General features: G+C 39.7%; 1 protein-coding gene and 2 pseudogenes across 1 annotated transcript in view; all 3 read right to left on the reverse strand.

Annotated features, from left to right (window-relative positions):
- The window catches only part of LOC145680911 (uncharacterized), a 387,669-nt gene that overhangs the window by 153,910 nt on the left and 206,087 nt on the right, over positions 1-27,672 (reverse strand). The window lies entirely within an intron of this gene.
- On the reverse strand, positions 1,005-1,896 carry LOC145681560 (cytochrome c oxidase subunit 2-like; annotated as a pseudogene).
- LOC145681326 (cytochrome b pseudogene) lies at positions 8,546-9,424 on the reverse strand (annotated as a pseudogene).

The raw sequence follows: 27,672 nt of genomic DNA on the forward strand, positions 1-27,672 counted from the left end.
GAAGACCTAATGTAACTTGCATAGTGTGTAATCCTTGATATGTTCCTTCTCGAGTTACATCTCGTCATCATTGGATTATAGTTAGTAGTGTGATTAGTATGCCTAGGAAAAATAGAGAGGGGTCATATTGATGGAATCATTTAGTAAGTCCTGTAGTTGTAATTAAGGCGCCTAAGGCCCCAGTAAGCGGCCAAGGGCTTTGATCAACAAGATGGTAAGGATGATTTTGTGGTGCTGACATAAGTAACTTCTCTTGAGTATAGTGTAACTAGAACTGCAAATACATATGATTGAATTACTGCGACGGCAGATTCTAATATTAGGAGGGCAATTTGTCCAATTATTAGTAGAGAGAGTATGGAGAGGGATAAAGAAGGGCCTGTATTACCTAGTAAGGTTAAGAGGAGATGTCCTGCGATTATGTTTGCTATTAATCGAACAGATAAAAGTTCCAGGCCGAATGATGTTGCTAATTATTTCAATACATACTATGAATGGTATGAGAGGGGCCGGGGTCCCAGAAGGAATGAGATGGGCAAATATGTGTTGGGTGTGATTGATTCAGCCATAGATTATGAAGCTTATTCAAAGAGGGAGGGCGAGAGTTAATGTGAAGGTTAGGTGACTAGAGCTAGTAAATACATAGGGAAATAGGCCTATAAAATTGTTAAACAAGATGAAGGAGAATAAGGAAATAAATAGGAAGGTTCTTCCTTGGTAACTAGTAGGGCCAAGAATAGTTTTGAATTCCTTATGGAGAGTTAAGGTAATTTTATTTCATAGGATGTTTGGTCGTCCTGGTAAGAATCAGAATGGGATTGGAATAATTAGAAGACCAATTACTGTTCTAAGTCAGTTAAATGATATATTTATGATTGAAGTAGAGGGATCAAAGGTTGAAAAAAGGTTTGTTATCACTTTCAATTTATAGTTGTCTTCTTAATATTGGTGTCACTTAAGGAAGGATCAGGGGTATTTGAATTAAAATATATAATAGATGCAAATAGAAGGTAACATAAGGAAAATATAATAAATAAGATAAGTCATTTTAGGGGGGATATTTGTGGAATAGAAAAATACTATTGAGTAGTAATTTAAGCTTGACATGCTTACGTTATAATTTAACTAATTTTTCCATTGGAAGTAATTGTTATTTTACTATCTTTTGGTTTAAGAGACCATTGCTTACTTTCAGCCATCCAATGAAAGTTCTTGTATTATTTTTGTTATTCATTTAATGAATACTGAGTGAGGGCAGGCTTCAACAACAATTGGTATGAAACTGTGATTTGCGCCACAGATTTCTGAACATTGACCAAAGAATAGACCTGTACGTGTAATATTGGCTGCTACTTGATTTAAGCGTCCTGGAGTAGCATCCGCCTTAATACCAAAGGCGGGTATGGCCCATGAGTGAAGAACATCGGCGGCGGTAATTAGGATACGAATATCAATGTTAATAGGTAATACAATACGATTGTCTACATCTAATAGACGGAATGAATTGGGATTTATTTCATTAATAGGGATTATGTAAGAATCAAATTCTGTTAAGGAGAAGTCAGAGTATTCATAACTTCAGTATCATTGATGCCCAATTGTTTTAAGGGTGATTGCTGGTTGATGAATTTCATCTAGTAGGTATAAGAGTCGTAAAGATGGGAGAGCAATGAAGATTAGCGTAATGGCAGGCAAGATTGTTCAAATAGTTTCTAGAGTTTGTCCTTCTAACAAATTGCGGTTAATATATGTGTTTGGTAGAAGGGAGGCTAGTAGATAGCCTACAAGAACTGTAATTATGGTCACAATGAGTATTGTATGATCATGAAAAAATGTTATTTGTTCTATTACAGGGGATGCTGCATCTTGAAGACCTAGCTGATTTCAAATGGCCATTTCTAAGGAAGACAATTATTCTTATATTTGGGGCTTAGGCCCAATGCACTTATCTGCCACCTTAGAAGTTCGTTAGTAAGGGAAGTTCTGCATAACTATGTTCTGCAGGGGGCAGGTTTTGAAATCACTCTAGAGATGTTGTTTGTTGATCTGAAAAGATTACTGGTCGAGCTCTTGCGAAGGCTTCTCTTATAATAATTACAAGTACTAAGACAGCGATGAAAGAGAGGAATGAGCCAATGCTTGATACTATATTTCATGTAGTATAAGCGTCTGGGTAATCTGAATATCGACGTGGTATTCCTCTTAGTCCTAAAAAATGTTGAGGGAAGAATGTGATATTTACTCCTATAAATATTACTAAGAATTGAATTTTTAGTCATGTGGGGTTTATTGTTGTTCCTCTAAATAAAGGAAATCAATGAATAAGTCCCGCTATGATAGCGAATACGGCACCTATGGATAGTACATAGTGAAAATGTGCTACTACATAGTAAGTGTCGTGGAGAACAATATCTAAAGATGAGTTTGCAGGTACGACTCCTGTGAGACCACCTACGGTAAAAAGGAAAATGAAGCCTAAGGTTCATAAGATTGAAGGTGAATAAGTTATTTGTGCTCCATGAAGTGTGGCGATTCATCTAAATACCTTAATTCCTGTAGGAACAGCAATGATTATTGTGGCTGCAGTAAAGTAAGCGCGAGTGTCAACGTCTATGCCAACAGTGAACATATGGTGAGCCCATACAATAAATCCTAAGAATCCAATTGCTAGTATTGCATAAATTATTCCTAAAACACCGAAAGTTTCCTTTTTACCACTTTCTTGGGTTACAATGTGTGAAATTATACCAAATCCTGGAAGAATTAAAATGTAAACTTCAGGATGACCGAAGAACCAGAATAGGTGTTGATATAAAATTGGATCTCCTCCTCCTGAAGGATCAAAGAAGGAGGTATTAAGATTTCGATCAGTTAAGAGCATTGTAATAGCCCCTGCTAGCACGGGAAGGGATAAAAGAAGCAATACGGCAGTAATTACTACAGATCAAACAAATAATGGTATTCGTTCTAAGGTTATTCCAGGAGTTCGCATGTTAATTACAGTTGTAATAAAATTTACTGCACCAAGAATTGAGGATACACCAGCTAGATGGAGAGAGAAAATAGAAAGATCGACAGAGGCTCCGGCGTGAGCAATAGCTCTAGAAAGAGGGGGATATACAGTTCACCCTGTTCCCGCACCACTCTCTACAATTCTTCCTGTTAATAGTAGGGTTAGTGAGGGCGGCAGTAATCAGAATCTTATGTTGTTTAGACGGGGGAATGCTATATCAGGCGCTCCTAGTATTAAAGGTACTAATCAATTACCGAAGCCCCCAATTATAATTGGCATAACTATGAAGAAAATTATAATGAAAGCATGAGCAGTAACAATTACATTATAAATTTGATCATCGCCAATTAGACTACCTGGCCGACCAAGTTCTGCTCGAATAAGAAGACTTAGTGATGTTCCTACTATTCCTGCCCAAGCCCCAAAAATTAAGTATATTGTACCAATATCTTTATGGTTTGTAGAAAATAATCATCGTTGCAAGTGAAATTAAATAGGATGGCCGAAGCACTAGGCGATAGATTGTAAATTTATTTATGGTTAAATAAACCTCCTATTAGGTTTTATAGTCAATATTTATGATATCGGACTGCAATTCCGGAGTAGTAGTTAATATACTAAGACCTAAAAGATCGCCTTTTATTTATAGCTTTGAAGGCCATTAGTTTTTTTAACTTAAAGTCTTGTTTAAAGCATGTTGACAGTTAGAGGTAAAATGATTATACCTCTTAATGAAGTAATAATGAATATTGATCTAATTGATGTTTCTTGATTTTTTTTTCACTAAAGATGTTCATGTTTGGTTATGGTGATTGATAATGAAAGCAGCATAGGCGATTCGTATATAGTAGAAAAGGGTAATTAGTGCTGTTATTACTATTAGGGTGAGGATAATAAATGATATTTGTTCGGCAGTTTTTATAATGATGATTCACTTGGGTAAGAATCCTAAGAATGGTGGGAGGCCACCTAAAGATAAAAGACTAGTAAAAATGGCTAATTTTGTTGTTACAACGATTTTATTAGAAAAGGTTTGGTTAATATGAAATATTTTGTTTATTGCGAAAAGAGTGACTGCTATTGCTGAGAGTAAGGCATAAAATAGGAAGTAGAGGGATCATGCTATATCACTTAATAGTAGGGCTATAAGTATTCAGCCAGTGTGATTAATAGATGAGAATGCTATGATTTTACGTAGTGATGTTTGATTTAAGCCTCCAATTGAGCCTACTACTAAGGACAAGGCTAAGGTTAGGTAGATTAAATTTGTAGGTTTTAAGCTGTAAGAAAGTAGACCAAGGGGAGCCAGTTTTTGTCATGTTATTAAAATAATGCAGTCTATTCAAAGTATGGCTTCTATTACTTCAGGTATTCAGAAGTGGAGAGGGGCTGCACCTATTTTAAAAAGTAAGGAAATGGTGATTAAATAGTATGTAGTTTGCAGACCCATGTAGAGTAAAATGATTGCTATTAAAAGTAAAGATCTTGCAATGGCTTGTACTAAAAAGTATTTTAAAGCAGATTCGGTGTGACGTTGATTATTAGTCTTTGAAATCAGGGGGATAAATGATAGGAGATTAATTTCAAGACCAATTCAAGTACCAAATCATGATGAGGAGGTTAGGGAAATAAGGGTTCCTAACACAAGTGTTCTAGAAAATAAAAGAGTCTTAGGATTAGTGAGCATTAGAAAAAGAAGAGTAATCTTCATATGCGGGGTATGAGCCCACTAGCTTATCTTAGCTTATCTTTCTACGCCTTAGTGTAGGGTGCACGTTGATTTTTGATGTCAAAGGTGAAAGTTTAATTCTTTTAGGTGTAATAAGAGTATGTTGAAATACTTGATTTATCCTATCACGATAATCCTTTAATCAGGCATCTTATTATTTAATAATTATTTATAGTGGTATATGAGAATTTAAATAGATCAATATTGCGTTATGATAATTAAATTTAGAAAGATTATATATTAATAATAATTAAAACTTGAAAATCTATTAAATCCTCTTAATTAGCCTGAGATACCGGCTAAAGGTATATTAATAAGCTTAACGTATCCAGTATATGCTAGTTTTTACAGCATATGTGTAAGGAGAAAATAAATATACTTGTATAGGATACAATTTTGTTTGAGGGGGGAAAAAAACAAAATTTTATCCTAGACAAAAGGAAAATAGGGTTTATTTAATACTAATTTTTATTAATTAGGTTAAATATATAATTAATAATTATTTATTTTAGCGTTATGAATTAACAGTAAAGTATTATCCTGGCTTTTCTTCTCTTGTTTAACTAGTTGTACATGTAACCTTTTGGGTAAGAAGTAAGCATTACTGATCTTAAAGTAAAATAATGAGGTATTATTAGTCGCAGTACTTGGTTTTGTTTATTAATTAATGTTTGAAGCAGTTAAGGTTTAAGAGACCCGGCGAAATTCGTGCCAGCCGCCGCGGTGAGACGAGGGGGTTGAAGGGAAGGAATTGGTGATGGTTAAACTATAGTTATAAATTTAGATTGAAGAACTTGTTTTGTTTATTTTTAGGTGAAATTATTATTTAAAATAATGAGTTCTATGTTTGAAGCTATGAAATTATTTTTTAAACTAGGATTAGATACCCTATTATTTTTAATGTAAAATGTGATACCTGGGTAATAGTAGTTATGTTCTTGAAACTCAAAGGATTTGACGGTATTTTAGGCTGTTCAGAGGAATCTGTCCCGTAATCGACAATCCACGATATATTTTACTTACTGTTGTCGGCAGTTTGTATACCGCCGTAGTTGAAGGTATTAGGGAGAGGTTAAGAACCTTCATTACCTTTATTGAGGAAGACTTCAGGTCAAGGTGCAGCTTATCAGTAAGAGGAGATGGGTTACAATAGAATGTTTATACGGATTTTATTATGAAATTATTTAAATGAAGGTGGATTTGAATGTAATGTTAGTTATGTTACTATTATGAGTATAGCTCTAAAATATGTACACATCGCCCGTCGCTCTCATTTGTTTAGGTGAGATAAGTCGTAACATAGTGGGTGTACCGGAAGGTGCACCTAGATTGAATTAATAGCAAAATAGAGCTTGTTAGTTGAGCTATTCGTTTACATCGAGGAGGTTTCTGTGCAATTCAGATTATTTTGATTGAAGGAGACACTTATTATATATGTATATTTTTATTAAGATTAAGTGAATCAACTTTAATTGATGTTATTGTATAGGGTATAGAGTTAATTTGTTAGTATTATAGTTAATTAGTACCGTAAGGGAATTGTTTAAATAGATGAAATTTTTTTTGAAGGAAGAAAACATGAGATGTTGTACCTTTTGTATCAGGGGACACTGAATAATATTATTATATAATTATTTCCCGAAACGGAAAGAGCTAAAGTATTATGATATTGTAGGTGGCATATTATTTATGAATTTTATTTTAGTGGTGAGATGCCTTTCGGTTTCTATTATATCTGGTTGTACAAGAATTGAATTTAATTCAGCCACAGCTAGGCTTGTTGTGAGGTTGGTTCATTATAATTTTGCTGTGAGTAACAGTAAGGGGGATTTGCTCTTTACTTTTGTTTATTTATAATGTGGTTTTATATTAGGTGAAAGATGTGGGCTTAGAAGTAGCCATCATTTGTAATTTTGTTATAACTTATTTGAGTTATTTATTATATTTTATTGCATTTAATTTATTATTGTACTATTGTTTTAAATTAATTAAGACAATTTATAATGGTGTTATTAGTATATTGGTGAGAATAATTAAAGGAATTCGGCAAAAATTTCCTCCGCCTGTTTATCAAAAACATGTCCTTTTGTTAAAATAAAAGGTCTGACCTGCCCAGTGAGGTTTTAAACGGCCGCGGTATTTTGACCGTGCGAAGGTAGCATAATCATTAGTCCTTTAATTGTGGGCTTGTATGAAAGGTTGGACGAGTGGAAGACTGTCTTTATTTGTAATATTGAATTTTACTTTTGAGTGAAAAGGCTTAAATGATTTAGGAGGACGATAAGACCCTGTAGATCTTTATATTTAAATATTAATTTTTGTAGTTGATAATGAATAAATTTGCTATTTGACTATTGCGTTGGGGCGACGAGAAGGTAAAATAAACTCTTCTTAATATAATTACTTTTAAGTATTTCTGTGATCCTTTATTAATGATTAATAGACTAAGTTACCTCAGGGATAACAGCGTAATTTTTTTTGAGAGTTCATATCGACAAGAGAGATTGCGACCTCGATGTTGGATTAAGATTTTGTCTAGGTGCAGAAGCTTAGTACATAGGTCTGTTCGACCTTTAAAATCTTACATGATCTGAGTTCAGATCGGCGTGAGCCAGATCGGTTTCTATCCTTTAGTTAGGAAGTAGTACTTTAGTACGAAAGGACCAAGTACTAATAATATTTATTGTTAAAGAATAAAAATAATAGCCATTACTTTGGCAGATAAGTGCATTAGATTTAGGATCTAAGAATGGATGAATTGAGTCCAGGTAATAATGTATTATGATTATATTATAGGTGTGATTTCTTACCTGATTTTAATTATTTGTGTTTTAATTGGGGTTGCATTTTTGACTTTATTAGAACGAAAGGTTTTAGGCTATATTCAGATTCGGCGAGGTCCTAATAAGGTAGGTATTTGTGGTTTACCTCAACCTTTTGCAGATGCAATTAAGTTATTTACTAAGGAGCAAGTATTTCCTACTATATCTAACTACTATCCCTATTATCTAGCCCCTGTTTTTAGTTTATTTTTGTCTTTGTTAGTATGATTAAGAATTCCTTATTTAAGTGTTATGTTGACTTTTTCTTTAGGTCTGTTATTTTTTTTGTGTTGTACAAGTATGGGTGTGTATACTGTAATAATTGCTGGTTGGTCTTCTAATTCTTCATACTCTTTGTTGGGAGGTCTTCGAGCAGTAGCGCAAACTATTTCTTATGAAGTTAGCTTGGCATTAATTTTGTTATCTTTTGTATTTTTGGCTGAAAGATACAGACTGTTGAGTTTTGGTTATTATCAAGAAGAGTTATGATTTTTATGAATTACGTTTCCTTTGGCATTAGTTTGATTTGCTTCTTGCTTAGCTGAAACTAACCGTACTCCTTTTGATTTCGCGGAGGGTGAGTCAGAACTTGTTTCTGGGTTTAATATTGAATATAGAGCGGGAGGATTTGCTCTTATTTTTATGGCCGAATATGCTAGTATTTTATTTATAAGAACTTTATTTAGTATCTTGTTTCTGGGGCATGATATTTTTTCTATTTTGTTTTTTTGTAGGGTAGTATTTATTTCTTTTGGGTTTATTTGAGTACGAGGAACATTACCTCGATTTCGGTATGATAAATTAATGTATCTTGCTTGAAAGTGTTTTTTGCCTCTATCTCTTAATTATCTTTTATTTTTAGGGGGGATAAAGCTTCTTTTTATTTCTCTTTTAATTTAAGTGTATTAAATTGAGAATAAGTTCTTAGAGCTTTGCTCTGTTGTATGTTTTCAAAACAAATGCTTATCCTCAGCCAAAGAACTAAGTCTTATTTAGTAAGAAATCTCATAAAGAGGAGAGGTAAGGCACAAATAGGAAATAAGCGAAATAAATAACTGTGAGAATTTGGCCTGTTAAGATATAAGGATCTTCTACTGGGCGGGCTCCAATTCAAGTTAAAAGGATTACTGTGCTAACTATAATTCAGAATATGATTTGATTAATGGGATAGAATTGTAAGCCTCGTATTTTTCTGGTATGGAAGAATGGTATAATTATTAAAATGAGGATTGATATTACTAAAGCAATAACTCCTCCAAGTTCATTGGGAATGGAGCGAAGAATAGCGTAAGCAAATAAGAAGTATCATTCTGGTTGAATATGTACTGGTGTAACTAGAGGATTGGCGGGGGTGAAGTTTTCAGGATCTCCAAGTATATAGGGATTTCAGAGGGTGAGTAATATTAAAGCTGTTATTATAGTTAGAAAGCCAATAGTGTCCTTAGTTGAAAAATAAGGGTGAAAGGGAATTTTATCTTGATTTCTATTAAGGCCAAGGGGGTTGTTAGATCCTGTTTGATGAAGGAATAGAAGATGTACTATTGATATAGCGGCTACAATGATATAGTGGCAGAGCCATACGCCACACAACCATAGTCCATCTTAGAGCGAATGAGGCTCCGATACAGTCGAAGCAGCACAACATGATCAGCGGCCCAAGTGGTATGTTAAACCAGGCGCAGCAAATTCATCGCACGGAGACAACTATACTTCAGCTGGCGAATATGGGCAGTCCAAGCAAGGCGGCGATCAAACTCAAGGCCCAGAAAACGAACACTCTCCACATAAGACAGACGAATAGGGCCCAAATAAAGATCCGGATTGAAAGCACAGTTCTTCAGACGACAGAAGTGTACACATTTCGTCTTTAGTGAGGAGAACTGAAAGCCGGTGTGGGAAGACCAATGGTGAAGGGGTGAAGCGCCAGTTGTAGCTGGCGAACGATGGTGCGAAGGTCAAGTGACCGACAGTAGATCGTGAAGTCGTCCACATACAGCAGCCCATGCACAAAAGGTGAAAGTTCGGCAATAACACTGCTCACAGGCACAGCAAATAAAGTCACATTGAGAACACTGCCTTGTGGAACACAAGTTTCCTGAGAAAAAGATCGAGACAATGTGGATCCAAGCTTCACTCGAAAGGAGCGCTCGCGGAGGAAATGCTGGAGAAAAAATCCCACATGTCCACGCACGCCCCATGCGTGCAATTGCCGCAAGATACCATAACACCAGACCGTATCATAGGTCTTCTCCAGATCGAAAAGGATGGCGACAAGATGCTCCTGATGTCGAAAGGCGTCCTGGATGGCAGTATCAAGATGAACAAGATGATCGGTCGTGGAACGATACCGCCGAAATCCACGCTGTAAATTTGAGAGGTGGCCATGAAGCTCCAAAAACCAAACCAACCTGGCGTTGATCATCTTTTCGAGGACTTTACGAAGACAGCTGGTAAGGGCAATCGGCCGATAGTTGGCAGAAGACGTTGCAAGCTTGCCAGGTTTCAGGATTGAGATGATATAGGCTACACGCCAGGCAGTAGGGAAAACCTCTTCAATCCAGATCAGGTTATAGAGGGTAAGAAGATGGTGGAGTCCCTCAGGAGGGAGATACCGAAGCATAGCATAGTGAATATTATCCGGACCTGGGGCAGTATCCTTCGTAGAGCGTAGAACAGAAGGCAATTCATCAGCACTAAATCGTGCATTGTAGCTCTTACTGTTATCAGAGCGAAAGGTAAGGGGCATACGCTCCGCACGCTGTTTCACAGGCAGGAAGACAGAAAGATAATTTCCAGAACTGGAGACATCAGCAAAATGGCGACCCAAATCCGCCACAATTCGATCCTGCTCCGTTACAACATGACCATCAATAAGCAAGGCCGGAAAACCAGTAGATGAGGGTTGCCCTTGGAGACGGCGAACCTTAGACCACACTTCGGAGATGGTGCTCTGCACAGAAAGCGATGAGACATACACACGCCAGCTGCGGCGTTTAGCCTGCTTGATCAAATACCGTGCCCGAGCACGGAGGCGGCGAAACTCAGCTAACTTGACTTCACTAGGGGAACGTCGAAAAGCACGCAAGGCTCGTCGGCGGGCACGGATAGCTTGGCTAATTTCTGCGGACCACCAAGGAACAACACGACGACGAGGAGGACCATGATGGACAGGAATAGCCGCATCAGCTGCCATCTGAATGCTGCAGTGAAAAACTGCACAGTATGTATCCACAGACCACCTAGGATCCGGTGCAAAATCAAAGGCCCCAGCAAAGTGTGTCCAGTCAGCCTGACGCAGGTTGTAGCGAGACGACGGTCCCGGTAGAGGGAGCTGTAGTCCAGTGAGTACAATGGGAAAGTGGTCGCTGCTAGAAAGATCTGGGTGTACGCGCCACTTCAGTTGAGCTCCTAAGGCTGGGCTACACAAAGACAGGTCAATATATGAAAAGGTCCGTGTGGGAGCGGAAAAGTGTGTTGGGCTGCCATCATTCAAAAGAATCAAGGGCTGGTTCGCGATGAAAGTGGACAGTGCTCGGCCAAGAGGGTCGGTCCGGCTAGATCCCCACAAGACATTGTAGGCGTTGAAATCAACAACCAGAATGAGAGGCGCTGGAAGCTGGCTGTAGAGGTTGTCCAGATCAGCGGCAGTGAAGGCCGTGGAACGCGGGAGATAGGCGCAGCAGATGGTAACAGACTGCGGGAGAAACACTCGTCTTGCAACCGCCTCAAGGGTCGTAGTTAGACGGAGCAGTGTAGAATAATAGAGCCCAGAGACACCAATGGCGACACCGCCAGCAGCACGACCGTCAGTCATCTTATCCTGGCGATAGACAGTATAGCCACGAAGAAGGCAGTTGGTGATGGGTGTGAAATGAGTTTCTTGTAAACATAAGATAATCGGATCCAAGAGCCGGAGAAGCTGTCGAAATTCCTCGTGGTGAGTGGAAAAGCCGCTGAGGTTCCATTGAAGCAGGGCCATGATTTAAACAGATTCGACAACAAGAAATTTGCCACTGCCTTTCTTACGGCGTCGCGGAGTCACCTCGTGAAAAGCTTCGCAGGCGTCTTCTTCCACACCATCCATAGAAGAAGCATCATCAACAGAGGGACTGCAAGATGGTTTAGGTTTCTTCGAGTTAGGAGAATTAACAGAAGGCTGACGAGCCGCTTTCAAAGAGCCGGTGGAAACAGGCGTTGACTGAGAACCTTTTTCCTTCTCATTCGGAGGTGTAGAAGTAGCTGTTGGCGTAGTTTTCAGAAATTTCTCCGGTCGAGAGCGAGGTGAGGTAGGTACTGCAGGAGAGGCTGGCAACGGAGAAGGCCGCGAACGACTCATGGTACCCGTAGACTTGGTTGCACTAGAAGATGGTTGAGATGCTTCACAAATACAGCGAGCAGCAGAAGCAGCAGCAAAGGTAGTCTGGGAACTTACATTAAAGGTTTGGGTGCCAGTCGTGGTCAAGGATACTCTGGAAGCATAAATGCACCAGCAAGCATCTTGGGCATCACGCGACGGCGAGCCTCAGCAGCAGAGATCTTCTCAGTGACTATAAGTCCTTTAAAAGCCTTCTCCTCTGTAAACTTTGGGCAGTCCCGTGACCAGGCAGGATGGGCGCCATTACAATTTACGCATTTAGAAGATGCGTTGCACTTCTCGGATCCATTTGAAGGTTCACCACAGTTACCACAAGTGGCGGATCCGTTACAAGTGGGGGCGGAATGACCAAACCGTTGACACTTGAAACATCTCAATGGCAACGGTATATATGGTCGAATTTTCAATTGTAGATAGCCAACACGCAGAGTGGACCGCAATGTATGTAAATCGAAGGTCAAAATGTAGGAATGAGTGGCTACCTGTTGCCCATCCTGTTTCACAGAGATACGGTGCACAACAATAACGTTTGAGTCGCCTCGCTCTTCAAGGATGTCCTCCACCGGCACATCATTCAAGTCTCTGCAGGTAATCACTCCCTTACTAGTATTCAACTGGCGGTGGGGTTGAAAAACAACAGGCACTGATCCAAGTTGCTGACACTTCAAAAGAGTGGACTGCTTATCAGTAGTGGTGTGTACTAACAAGGAACCATTGCGTAGTTTCTTGACGTGGCCATCCGGGAAAGTGCCCGCGGCAATATGGCAAATCTGTTTAAAAATGACAAACGCCGATAGCTTTATTAGAGAACCAGCTGTCGCTTCTGACTTATCTTTAATGACTAGATATCTCGGCACTGTGTTTACTTTGCTTTTCTGAATAGGTGCTGATGAAGGTGATTGATGCAGGTCCATGGATAAATTAAATCCAAAGTCTTCTCAGCTTGTCCGTCATCGTTCTAGGCGTCCAACGAGGTGGGCAGGTCCTTCCTGCTCCACCCTTGTCAACAAGCTGAGCTGTGACCGAGTCAAACTGACAAGGAGCCAGGGCCACTTGAAACACCGACTGATGTGTACTTTGGAGAAGACCCTTGTCCCACCGTGTCTGGGGAAGAGATCAGTGATTCTCCGGAAATCCCTACGTCGCAAACTCCTAGCTTTCCCTTTCCGGGCATCACTCCGTGCGGTCCGTCTGGGTGCAAATACGTTTCACTCCTCGGTCCCACGATCCCGGTCCAGCGTCGTCCAATAGCAACCAAAGCTCATGTCCATATCCATGCAGGGGTCAAGTCAGAAGATCCGTCCGGCTTCATCCGAGGCATTCTGGTTGCTGCAGCGATCGGTATTTTGACGGATTGGGTGATCGGCCCAACTTATCCCCCAACCTGGAGGACCAGGAGGCTGATTTCGAGCCCTAAAGGAGTCGTGCGATTGGGGCGCCACATTACAACGCCGAGGAAGAAGAGACATGTTCAACAAGCGTCGAGAACAAGATGCGAGGTACTGCGCTTGCCTTTTTCACGGCCTTCGACAAGGGTAAAGTGATTGATCTCCTCCTCCACCATATCATCCATAAGAGAGTCGTCATCACTAGGTGGACTGCGTGACGTATGCTTCTGTTTCTTCGTCCCAGGTGGGCTAGAAGACTGGGTGCGTGAAGATTTCTTCGGTGGCTTGGTAGAAGCTGTGGAGGAGGTAGAGGTATCTTTGGAAGCTTGAGCCTGGAGGTGTTTTTTCGTTCCTTCTTAAGGGGTTTGGTAGGAGACTGGCTGTTTGAATGCTTCAAAAACTGACTATGGATTGATTAGGGGCAGACGAGGTACAGCCAGCAGACGAAGCTTCAGGAGGCCGAGAAGCTGAATTTGGCTTAACGATTCGTGAAGGCGAAGGATCAGTCAATGGAGGCTTAGGCTGCGAAGCGGAAGATCTGTGCTTCGTGCGGGGTAGTCCTGAGTTCACAGAAGAGGCAGGGGTACGGGACGCCTTTTAAGAGACTGGCACACTGGAAGCCTCAACATAACTCTGAGTAGCGGAATCTTCTGTCTGAGTACCTTGTGATCTCCTGGTCTTCAGAAGGGAAGAGAAACTAGTGTCGAAAGTAACCTTCGGCTGTAGCCATCGTTTAGCCTCAGCTGCGGACATTTCTTCTATCACCATGATCTCACGGATCTTCTCAGCCATAAAAGTAGGACAGTCACGTGACCAAGCTGGGTGGCCACCTTTACAATTAGCGCACTTCGATGGGGCCTGACCATGAGCTCCTGAACTACAATTGACACATTTGGCAGAGGCATTGCAAGAAGGTGCTGAGTGACCAAAATGTTGGCAGTTAAAGCACCGTAAAGGTAAGGGTATGTACTACCGGACCTTCAAATTGTGGTAAGCAACGTTCAAATGCGTCGGAAGGTCAGGTAGAGCGAAAGTAAGGATGTAGGAATCCGTGGGCTGTACCGTACCATTTTTCTTCGTCGTAATTCGATGGACGTCAGTCACATGGCTATCCTTAAGTTCGACACATATTTCCGCCTCTGGTAACTCTCTCAAATCGAAGCAGGTGATAACTCCTTTGTTAGTATTTAATTGCCGATGAGGCTCAACCAGAATAGGAACATGTCTTAACTGTACTAGCTAAAAGAAGTAATTGAGATTGTTTATCTGAGGTCGTTTGAACAAGTACCGTCCCATTTCGTAATTTGCGAATATGTCCAGGAGGAAACGTTCCTTGGCAATATGGTGTAGCTGCCGATGCACTATAAATGGTGACAATTTACTTAAGGCTCCAACTGTCAGGTGATCTGTCTTTGATAATTAAATATCCTGGTGCAAGACCAAGCTTTTCCTCTCTGTCTCTATCCTGGGTGGGTGGTTGATGCAAAGCCATAATTGAAGAAAGCCCAAAATCCTCTCAGTTTTCCAGTCGTGGTTCGAAGCGGTCAACGAGGCTAGCAGGTCCTACCTGCATGACTCTTGTCAGCAAGCTAAGCTGTGACACCAAGTCAAAATGACAAGGAGGCAGAGCCACTTGCATCGCCGACTAATGGGTACTTTTGAGAGGACGCACGTCCCACCGTGTAAGGGGAGGAACCAATAGTTCATTGGAGATTCCCGCACCGCAGACTCCCAGCATTCCCTTTCAGTGCATCACTCCTTCCGATCCAGCTGGGTTCGCATGCGCTTCACTCCTCCGTCCCACGGCCCCGGGTCCAGCGTCATCCATGAAAATCCAAAAGCAAAAGCAGTCCATAGAAAGGTCGTCTTCTAGAAAGAGCAGTCCATATCCGAGGCTTATATGTTAACTACGCTCGATCGCAGGTTTTAAATGCCGGGTGATCGGCCCGGCACAACCCCCAACCTGGAGGACCAGTGGCTGATTGCAGTTCCGAAGAACTGGGCGATGGGGGCGCCACATCCCGACGCCGTTCGGCACACATCAGAGTTCTGAAGTTTGATTCCAAGACAATCTTCAAACAGGGACGAAGGAGTTGCATCTGTATCTTCTTCTTCACGTTCCGGTAAACCGAAAATTCGAATGCTATTCCTGCGTTGGTATTGCTCTAGTTCTACAATTTTGACACTGAGATCGGCAATTGTTGTGTCACGTTTCTTAGGTTCACTCTTCATGTCGTGAATATCTGTTTTAAGATCGCTAACCTCATCACAGTTAAATTTCATTGTTTCCTCCAAACGTTCAATCATCACCTTTATTACAGTTTCAATAACAGAATCTACTATGACCTTCGTTACTTCTGGAGACTGAACGGCCAATTTCCCTTCACTACATATCTGTTTCACAAGCTCATATTTTACATTTTTAGATGACTGTGCATTTGGAGTGCCGGTGTTCTCGCTTTGTGTATTCTTCGGCATATTTCACTACCAACACACAGAAAAACAACATATATTTTACTTTAAAAGAAAGCTTAATGGTTTATGAACAACAAATACATACACTCAGCACTATCTTCATAAAAATAACATCATTAACAGCACAAAAGTGGGACTGCTTAAGTTTAACAAAAGTGAAACCTAACTCAATATTTCAGCCAGTAGCGTCATTTCAGATTTGGCTTGGGGGCGGGGCAAGACCCCTTGATATATGTAAAATTTTCCGTTTTTCACTGACTTACTACTAATCTATTGATAAAATCTATATAAATCTCAATCTCAAGGGGGGGCAAATGTACCTCCCTGCCCCCCTAAATGACGCCCCTGATTTAAGCCCGAAGTGGATCAAATTAACAAACTGGTTTCAACATTAATTGCCAAAGAACAATAGTAATATCTAACGGCAAGCGGGCCTCTGCAATCGATTCAGGATATCAAGAGAACATAGCACCACAATCCACAACACTGTACCGAAACCGGAAGTGGTTGTAACTTACGACTACTTCCGGATTCAATATTGTTTTCCGTAGAGCGGAAACGGTAGGATATCGAAATGCAGTTTTATTCAATAAATTCAGCTTCCCATGTGTAAATTCAGTTTTCTCTTTTAACCATCTACTCAAACCGAAAGTAAATCAAATTAACGACATCCAGTTTCTAGCTTTATCGCCATAGAACGAAAACAATAAGGGGTGGATTTCCCATTGGATTTAGCGCCCAGGAAGCAGATTCTACCTTTGATCTTAACTCTTACGAGGAAACTTTTTCTGGTGTCACACGAAAAGTGGAACGAGACTATGGTCAATCGATTTGTGTTAGAGAACACGAAAATCCATACGCGCAAGAAACCCTCGATCACAACCGTTCCGTACTTATGGGAGAAGAGTAGGGGCACTGTCAACACAAAACGTTGTGGACAATGAGACGAAATGTGGCGCGAGTTCGATAAAAGTATGCATAGAAGAGCAGTTAAACATATACTACAATGTGACATTACGTTCGACAATACTCTGACAAGTGAGGACAGAGACAGAAGAGGGGACGGATAAGCGCAAATAAAAATGGTCATATAATTGTGAAAATCGAAAAAGGAAGACGTCATGAGAATGGTAAAATAATAAACATGGTCAAGTAATCAATTATAAACTATAGACAGGCTGTAGACGTCAACATAAAGCAGAAGTGAAAGAAAGAAAGCTATGGAGGGGATTGACCGTAGCGTCCGGACCCCCTCTCTTCGTTACTTTCGATGTGTATACACCGTTTTATATATGTAGGCATTCATTTTCATATGTTTATGATATGATGACAGAAAAGTAAGACAACAATATATGCCCCTGTGTATTCACCGCAAAGTCCAATTACCACTATACCAGAGTTGGCGTGGGTCAATGAAAACTTGACCCACTCTTACTTACGACCCACCACCCACCGTGACCCACCATGAACCACTCTCATCCACTTTGACCTACTCTGACTCACCAAAATCCATCGTCATTAACTCTGAACACGATCCACGGCCTCTTTTGTACTGATTAAAGAGTTTACACTTGAAATAAAACAAGACTGGGAAATTGTTAGTAATCGGAGTTTGAATTTCTAGTCAATCGCTCAAACACAACTCTGTTAGAATAACCGTGGATCTGACCTTTATGAAATAAAATGGCAAAGTGTTTGTCAGTGAGGAAATTGAAACAGTTCGAGGTGGGGGGAAATTAGTGTGTGCCTAAAATATACTTGTACTAAGAGAGTATTTTTGCAAGTGTTAATTTCTGAACGCATTCCAAAAGAAACTTCTATTCGCAGGAAAATACCCCTGTATAATATGGAAAAGGTTATGGTTTCTTAGTTCACAGTATTTATCTCACAAAAAAAACTTGAAAAATCAGTTTTTTAAAGTTTATAAAGGTGCTCGGGTACCCTATGTGAGAGCATCTCCATAAAGTATGCTCATAATTGTAATTTGTGTAATCATTAAAACACCACGTTAAATTTAAATTACAAATATGCATAATTGCAATTATTATGAATATCTATTCAAAGTAATTTACCTAAAGCAAAGAAGAGACTTACTAAAAAAATAGGTACAAAGTTGAATAACACAAATAAGTCATTACTAATACAAGTATACATTTTCTATAACTCGTAATTTTCCACCTTAAAACAAAGCTGAAATCGGGTTTATTTCCTGTTGGTAACTTTTCGTGGTAAATCAGCCGCAGCGGAATGATGTCCATCCTTCAGCCAAGATATAACTAACTCGTGTACTTTGAGCTTTTCTAGCGGTGGGCCATTAACATTGTTGAACAAGTTAGACAATGTTTGAGCACTTAGTCTATTTCTAATATCAGTCATCTGTAAATTCATAAGGGGAAATCCCCGTTCGCACTCTGTCGTGGAAATTGATAATACTTCTACCCGATTTCTGCAACTCCTCATCGACAATCTGCTTGTTAGACTTAAGTCTGATAACTATTTTACTTAGTCGGTTTTGAAATACTCAGCAAGAAGTATAATCTCTCTATCACCATACAACATCTTTTCCATATCGACCATGTCAGTTGGCAATGTCGACTCATGGAGAACAGAAACTTCATCTACCACACCTTCGATAGTGAATCTTGTGAATAAATTATCAATTAAAGCCTGAAAAACTGATTATTTCTTATTTATTTATAAATTTAATTTTTGTAATCACACATGAAGGTTTGATGTCATTACCAAGTTCCCTCCCCCGTCTAGAAAGCGAAAGGGAACGAGGTTCCTGGAGTGTTCAGAGGTGAATGGGAATTTCCCTCCTTCTTCCCCTTCAATTACCACACTTCTGTTTGCCATGTGCCAAATTACGATGAATTTCAATTAAGGTATCATAGTATAATTATTTCCTTGTTCAATTATCAATACTTTTCAGTGGAAAAAGGGTGAAATTTGAAAGTTCCAAATCAATGTAAGTAGACCAACGTAAAGGGAAAAAAGTGTAAAAGTTTCCATATAATTATGCGTACAATCCAAACTTAAAATTTCCGTGTAATTAAGCTTACAGTACAAATTTAATGCCTATTTTAGTCACAAGTTTTTGAGTTGATTGCCCTGTGCTGTAAGCGCTCCATATAATAAACATAAGCTTCAGCAATTGATATATGAAGCCAAGCACTGTATTTTTTGTTTCTTATTTTTTTTTCTTAAATAACATCGATCGTTTTTGATCATTTTTACAAACGAACTCACTACCAATTGTCCATATATAGAAAGTGTCCCCTCCCCTACCCACACATAAAGGAGAATTTAAAAAAATGCTAGGACATATTCTGTTTATTTTCAATAAAGAGTTAATACACTGAATTTCAGCTACGTAAGTTTAACGGTTTGCGAGATACTCATTTTTATTCGCAAAAATTCGGATCCTCTCTATCTCATTAGGATATTATGCATTATAATAAAAGCAAAATAATATCCCAGTTTGGATTAAGGCCGAACTATATACCAAAAGTAATTTCATTTGACTTTGCAATTTGACCGTGATCAGACACACGTAGTTACATTCAATTTTTTATATAATTTTTATATTACAGTGATTCAAAAATGTATTTTTTCCAGTAGTTAGCTTCTCTAAAATCTCTCAGATCTCGGAAGCCAAGTAGTAGTATAAGTCCTATTGCTATTATTACAATTAAAAATATCAATATCCAAAAGTCCTGAAGTTCTTTTTTCACTTGGTTAGATATACTCACCTCAGATAAGTAGACAGAAACAAGTGGAAAAGGAAGGGAAATGGTCTTGAAAGTAAAACGAAGACAAATTTACCAGTCTTCAGAAGATATTGTCTACAATGCAGTGAGCAGAGAGGGTCGGTAGATCATACTGAGTCGGTGGGTCACAGTGGGTTACGGTGGGTGGTGGGTCGCAGTGGGTCACATGCTGTTGACCCACGACCCACTCAGAAAACTTGACCCACTCCATCTCTGCACTATACATTGAAAGATCAATTCAGAAAGGTGGGGGGCGTTGAGTACTCTTCACCTATGTACTTAACCATGTCCATGATATATTGCTATCTATTCCCCTCAAGTCCGGCTCGTATGTGTTCATACCTTCAATGGAACTTTTCCTCTACGCTATACTCCACTCTACCCGCCCTTCTCCTCTGTCCTTACGTGCTACGCCTCTGCCCTCAGTTGTCAAAGTATTGTCGATAACTGTGCTTCTATGTAAATTTTCATCGAACTCGCGTCATATTTCGTCTCATTATTCGCAACGTGTTGACAGTGTACCTACTCTTCCCCCCATAAGTACGGAACAGTTGCGATAGAGGGTTTTTCCCGCCTATGGATTTTCGTGTTCACTAACAAAAATCGGTTGACCATAGTCTCGTTCCACATTTCGTGTGAACCAGAAGTTCCCTCGTTAGAATTAATTGGCATTATAGGTATTTTACGCGAAAATTCAATATTTTTACTTATGCAAGTGTACCTTGGTTCACAATTGTAGTAGGGCAAGAATTGATACGCAAGTTGATTCGTCCGGGACCATGCTTTCATATTCCGTAACAGCCGAGAGTCAAGTGAGATCCCTTAGGGAAGCAGTGTTACCAAAAGTAGGGAAAATTCGCAATTTTTACAAAAAAAAAAATGTAAAAACAAATGGCTCGCAACATTGCTTTCATGCTGTACAAAAATATTGGAAAATGTTAACTGGACTATTACCAATATATTCTACAAGTATCGCGAAATTCTAGCGAGCACGTACTAAGAAAAAGAATAATATGTGAAACCTTGATATTGTAGGGTTATTTTCGTACATAAATTATGTTGCATCGACTTCTTATGTGTAACTCGCGATATTGTGGGAGTGTAATAATTGATACCTTGTTGGATTCATCAGGGACCATGCTTTCATATTCCGTAACATTGAGACTCATATGAAGTCTCTGAAGAAAGCAGTGTTGCCAAAAGTAGCGGAAAATCACCTATCGCTACGGAAAGAACATAACCTGGCGTTGCGCACCTGGAAGCCCTTTAACCCAGGCATTAGCGCCCTGATGTCCCACCTCATGCGTGACGGCCCTATTTCCTGTCATTTTCATCGTCACCTTCTGTCTGAATTGCTTCATCTTCGTCTGTCTCTTCTTCCACCTAATCACGTAGCCGTCTCTGTTCACTCTGAGATCAACCTCCTCCTTCCCCCTTCCTCTGGAGAATTTACATCGAATGAAACATCCAATTCATATCTACCACCGTCTGCATGTGAATTTTCCCTATCTAAAATGTCTAAAAATTTCTTTTCCCGACATACCGATGAAAACACAGAAAACGAAATGTCATACACCCAGAATGTCACAGATAAATATCAAAGAAAAGGAAAAAAATCCGCGCCAAAAAAAGAAAAAAAGCACAGAATAATTTTACGAAAACCAAAGAGAATTATCACTGTATAGTAAAACGACTGCTAATTGAACGCCCTCATGTGTTTTGCTGCTTTGATCTGCGTAAGAGCCTGTGTGTAAGAAATGCGTCACAAGTTTATCTTTAGCTAATCAACAATGACCTTTTAGGCTTGGTGAACCACAAATTCAGAGGGAGGAGACAAGGGGGTGCTTGGGTTCAAGGGTGATAATCTGTTCCTACCCGTGAAGGCGAACAAAGAAGGTCTCATTCCTTCCTTTCTTATTTGTTTTCTTTTCGCCAGTGAGAAGGAAGAAAAATAAATTACTTTACACTTGTTTTTTCTAAAACCTTCCTTCGATAGATAAGGATATAGAGTAATTGTAATGAGTTTTTTCTCTTTTGTAGATGAAAGCCAACTACAGGAGGTCAGGAAAAAATCTAAGCACAAATTCATCCAACATTTGTTGTGAAAAATATCGCTATAATTATTTTTTATTTTTTGGATAAATTAGTATAGCTGGCAACACTGCGCAGAATACTGAAATAGAAGTACAAGAAAAATCTAAACGTTGCCAGAAAACCTATTTGATAAGCAGAAACCAGAAGAAACATTCGTACTGCCATTACAACCTGCGCAATAAACTCTAGAGTTCATAGAGTCACTGCGCCGACATTCTAAGGGTTAATAACCTATTGCAGCCAGTAGTATATAATATTGCAATTTAAGTTTGAGTATTAAATTCCGATAATTTGAATGTTAGCGTAGTTTCAGACTGTGAAATGGAACCAAATTTTTTTTTGGGGGGGGGGATATGTTTCACCTTTGAGATCTCTACTTAAATCTCCTTTTAGAGCTTATAACATTGAGAGTTTCATGTGCAGATACGGTAGATGACACATATGGGGAAAAAACGTGTAAATGTTTTGTGGGGAATTAAGCGTTCTTTGTAAACAGTATGTTTAGTTTATTCACAATTTAGGTAACATTACCTGATCCTCTTGTGCTCTGAACCCTACAAATGCATTACTGAATACCGTATTAGAAATGGAATGACAGAGGCACGTTTTCTTTCCACTTTCCACTGGAATGTGCGTGAACTGTTTTCTCTGCGGGTGATTCAATAACCAGGCACTATTTATGGACTAGTAAAAGCACCGAATGTTTTATTACCTCAGTCTAATACAATATCGTCTAGCATACTTATGTATTAGTTGTAAGTTTAACGACTCCTTGAAACACCGAGGCTTTATAAGACCTGGATCTACAGCTTAACGTGGAAACCACAACAAATTTACTTCTACTGAAAATCGAATCCGAAATTCCCGTACTTTTTCACGAATACACGACTTAGCCGCAAGGGCATGCAGTATAAAAGTAATTTTTTTTTAAAAAAACAACAACATTTAATCCACTTATACTTGAACCATTCTGAATTTACTTCGTAGCAATAACGTGGAATTCAATATACGTATACCATTTAGGACCGGTAAAGTAAATACAACTATGACGAATAGTATAGGACAGTGTGTCTATAAAGTCTGGGTAATGGGAAAAAGCATACTTTAGACAATTTAATGTTAATGAATATTTTCAACATGATTTCCATGCTGTTCAATGCATAATTTGATGCGCTTTGCAACATTAAGTGAACTCGATGGAATAGTTGTGAATTGCCGTCGATTTCAGCACACTGACTGGTAATGCGTTGTCAGATGGTTTACATTTCTAATATTCATCGAGTAAACTTTCTCTTTCAGCATACCGCAGAAAAGGAAATCAAGGGGAGAAAGGTCTGATGAGAAAGGGGACCACTCCACATGACCTCTTCTCCCAATTCAGTAAGGAAAATTGTCATTCAACCAACCTCTAACAGCTGCAGCAAAATGGGCAGCGGCCCCATCCTGCTGAATACAGTCTGGAAATTTATCAACCAAACGCTCAATTTAAGGCATCAATTGTTGAGATAAGTTTCACTCGTTACATGTTCATCGAAGAAAGGTTCTAGCACATGAGGTATCCACAAACAACACCACGCCATCACCATTTGGCAGCCCTGCTGTTTGGGTGGACTCATCCATGTGGATTCCTTTGAGACCAGTATCAATGATTTTGTCTGTTCACTTCATCATTGACATAAAACAGCATCACTGAACAACCCACAGTCTTCAGTAAAATTGATATTTTCATCCAATTTATCTGCAAACCATTCACATATCTGCATGTATCTATCGGGGTCATATTCACTTGTGATGCAATATCTGTAACTTCTACGGATGAAACTCCTCCTGCCGGGATTTTGTGGATGTTTGATCTTGGAACACCGAACTCCGTGGATGTCCGACGAAACGATTTCTTTGGCCTAGCATAAACCTTAGTCAAGACAGATTCTTTCGTTTCGTCTGAAGCCTTTGGTCGTCCGGAACGGGGTTTGTCAAACACACTGCCTGAGTTTCTTTAAATATGGTGATTAATCCGACGGCAGTAAAATAAATATGTTGATGATGAGGGTGTCGAAGGTTAAAATTCTTCTGCAAATTTACGATACGACCATCCTTTTCCTCCACTTAAGAGTACCAACTCCACTCAATCTTCTTTATTTACACATTCAACCTGGAAAAACTAAATTATTGGAATTCCCTATGCACCCAGACTTACGGACACACTATATATATATATATATATATATATATATATATATATATATATATATATATATAGATAGATAGATAGATAGATAGATAGATAGATAGATAGATAGATAGATAGATAGATAGATAGATATATCAAGAGCACATTCCATATTGGTATTTTAAACTTTGTCTAACTACTTGAAGGGAATGCTGAAAGTTTATACATTTATTTGTTTATTTAATAGCAAAAATATCCCTTTTTTGAATGGAAAGAATAGATTTTAGAAATAGTTGGAAAGGTTTTTAAAACTTTCTCTTTTCCCTTATGATGCTTATTTCAGTCAGACTGAACTGATGAAAACTAAGGTCGTCTCAAGTGGTATGTTCGAGTCATTTGAAAGGGTTTCGCCGTTTTCCCACAACGAGACTGGCCACATCGATAAGTTTTATATCCTGGGAAAACAATTATAGAAATTAACAAATTTCCCCGTAAAAGTGGAATTTTAGAAAACGTTGTAGCATGTGTCCACTTATTTTTAAGTAGGAGTCTATATACAGAACTTAATCATCCTAACGTTAGAGATATTCAATCCGTTGACATAAATTTTGACTCCACTATCCCTTTCGATACACATTTTACGGAAACTAATATGATAAAATTTTGGTTCGAACTACGCTTATTCTAGAAATAATTTCAAACGGTTAAGAAGTTTTCCATGATGATGGGACGGCAATTTGTTCCAATGTGAAGAAAATCATAGTTTCATATTCCTGGTTTGAGAGGATATAAGGTACTGAATTTTTAGCATAAATTTTAACCTCTTTTGCCCCTTAGTATATATGGCTTAATGAAAGCAAAAAAATCCAGGTCAAGGACGGTGCTTAAAAGCTCTTTTCACGTGGCTCAGTCGCTTTTTCGTTATGACTATGCAGGTAAGATTGATTTCGCTCTTATATTAGTTCAAACGCCCGTTCTTGGCACAGGAAGATTAGACCTCTGGGAAATATCTGAATGGCATATTTGAGCACTCTTCTTCTTACGATACGCCTATGAATCAAAGTGAAATGAGAAAAAAAGCCGACCCGTCATAAACTAATTTTAAATTGTTTAACTATTTTCTGACTTTAGCTATTTTATAAATAGAAAATGCGGAATGAAAATATTGTAGATTGATATTTTACTCATCGTCATGAAATTCTCGAAGATGCTGGGACTGGTATCAATTTGATCATATATCAAGTTTGATCTGTCTATCTTAAAGATATATTTTGACATTGCGATCAGTATTGTGATTGAGGTTTCCAAAACTTCCTATTCGCCTACAGAAATAGAAGTTGAAATGAAAGGATGAGATTACAGAGGATGATCCTTTCACAGAACGTATTCATACGAAGCTGAATCTATGGGATAAAACTATATTTCGGTATCTTACCGTTTTTGCTCAACGGAAATAAATATTGAATCTGGAAGTAGTCGTAAATTACATTCATTTCCGGTTTGGGTAGAGTGTTGCGGGTTGTGATATGTTCTCTTGACACCTGAGTCGATTACAAAAGACTGCTTGTTGTTATACATTACTATTTTTGTTCTATGGCGATTAATGTTGAAACCAGACCTTGAAACCGACAGACGAAACCTATTCTTGGAAAGCTAAATCAATAGCAAAAAACACACCTTGATATATCTTACCGTTTTCGTCGGTCGTACGGAACTCAGAATTAAAAACCGGATGATTGATTGATTGAAAGGGTTTATATGGGCGCGTCGACATCGAGGTCTTTTGCACCCTTCTATGACAGGAAAAAATGAATCACCCAAGAATAAAAAAGCATAATATCGCAGATATAATAAATTAAAAGCGAAGTCTGTATGACGTGAAAGGTGTTAGGTCATTTATGAATTAAAATGTCATAGCATTGAAGAAATGTGCAAACTCGATACACAAACACAAGGACGGGTTAGTACACAACATGTTAAAATTCTCTGCCGTGGCAGCTCGGCAATAGGTGCACACACGTGGGGCAGCCCAAAATTAGTAATGAATATGACAGTGCAGTAAAGAAGATAAAAGCAAGGAAATGCTATGACAAGCATGAAACCACCATGAAAACACAGAGAAACAGTACATAAAATCAGATATAAATTAATTAAAACAAACGTGAGGAATGCACGCACAAATCAGTCAAGACGTGCAGAAGCTGCAAGTAGGTGAAAACTTGCTGAATTATCTGGACATCGTCACCAAGCAAGATAGACATATCAGCTGGTAAGCCAAGACGAGCTCGCTCAGGAGCAAGAGGAACACATTCCACAAGAAGGTGGTGGATAGTCAGGCATGCACCACAATGGGTGCAGGAAGGCGGCTTCTGCCGACGTAGCAATTAGCCATGGGTCAGATGGCTGTGCCCGATACGTACGCTTGCCAATCGTCGTTCTTCCAGTCTGCAATGACGAGAACTCGTGGCCCAAACACCAAGTCGTGGTTTGAATGGAATAAAAAAGGGGTTGGGGAGGGTGCCTCGACAACAAAGGTCTTTTGCACCCGTCACTGGTGGTAAAACAAACAGTCATACAAACGACGAAATCACAGACAAGTCACTGCATGTGGTGAAGGTCATATATTAAAACTATCACTCGCTAGCACTAAAAGGAAGATGGTAGACAGATCGGAGGTCTGAAGCACTGGAACACAGAAGAAAGTCAAAGCGCCGTCAAAACATGCAAATGCCGCAAAAACTGGAACAGCTTCAACACAGTGGCTTCATCATCGCCGAGAACAGTAGCGAGGTCAGCTAGCAGTCCAAACAAAAGTCTGGCAGCAGCAAGAGGCACGCATTCCACGAAGAGGTGACGAATACTCAGGGGCTGACCACAATGACGACACACAGGCGGAGGTGTACGTTGCAGAAGATGTGCATGAGTGAGATGACTATGTCCAATCCGAAGTCGGGCCAAAGTCCGCTCTTCCAGGCGAGATGATCGGGAGCTCGCCGACCAGACTCCAAGGCGGGGTTTCACTTCATGCAACTTATTGTGAATCTGCTCATCCCAGGAGGATTGCCAGCGTTGACGGAGAACGTGAGCAAACACCGAGCAGACATCAGAGCTAGGAACAGGAAGAAGACAGCGTCGACCAGCAACAGCAGCCTCCTTCGCAGCAGCAGCAGCAAACGCATTGCCAGGGATGCCAACATGGCCAGGCACCCAACAGAACGTTACATCATAGCCGTCAGCAAGTAGTGCATGACAAGTAAGGAAGCCTTGCTGGACCAGCGGATGGGTAGAAGTGACATCGGCTAGGCTATGTAAGGCGCTGCTGGAATCAGAGCAGATCACAACACGGCGAAGATGGCGACGGCGGATATGTTGGAGACTCTCCAAGATGGCAACCAGCTCTGAAGTCGTGGTTTGACAGCGTGCAATTTATTCTGAAGGTGCTCATCCCAGTGCGTCTGCCGGCACGGAAGAAGATGGTTGATTACAGGACGAATATCAGAGCCGGGGAGCGGTAACGGATACTCAGGTCCTGTAAGGGCAGCTTCTTTCAAAAACACGGTCAGTATACTCGTTCCCTGGAATACCAGCTTTGCCAGGTACCCAACAAAATTGGACATCACACCCTGCAAGACGTAAGGAATGGCAGGAGAGCAGAATTTGCTGAAGTATAGAGTGCACAGTTGACAAGTCAGTGAGACTACGTAAAGCGCTGCTGGAATCAGAGCACAGGAGAACATGTCGAAGATGGCGTCGACGAATATAATGCAGTCTCCAGAATAGCAACCAATTCAGCAGTGAACACAGTGGAAGTAGGATAGAGCTACAAGCCACCGCTA

Source organism: Thermobia domestica, chromosome 3 (genome assembly GCF_964235325.1).
Source record: "Thermobia domestica chromosome 3, izTheDome1.hap1.1, whole genome shotgun sequence".
NCBI classification, from domain to species: Eukaryota; Metazoa; Arthropoda; class Insecta; order Zygentoma; family Lepismatidae; genus Thermobia; species Thermobia domestica.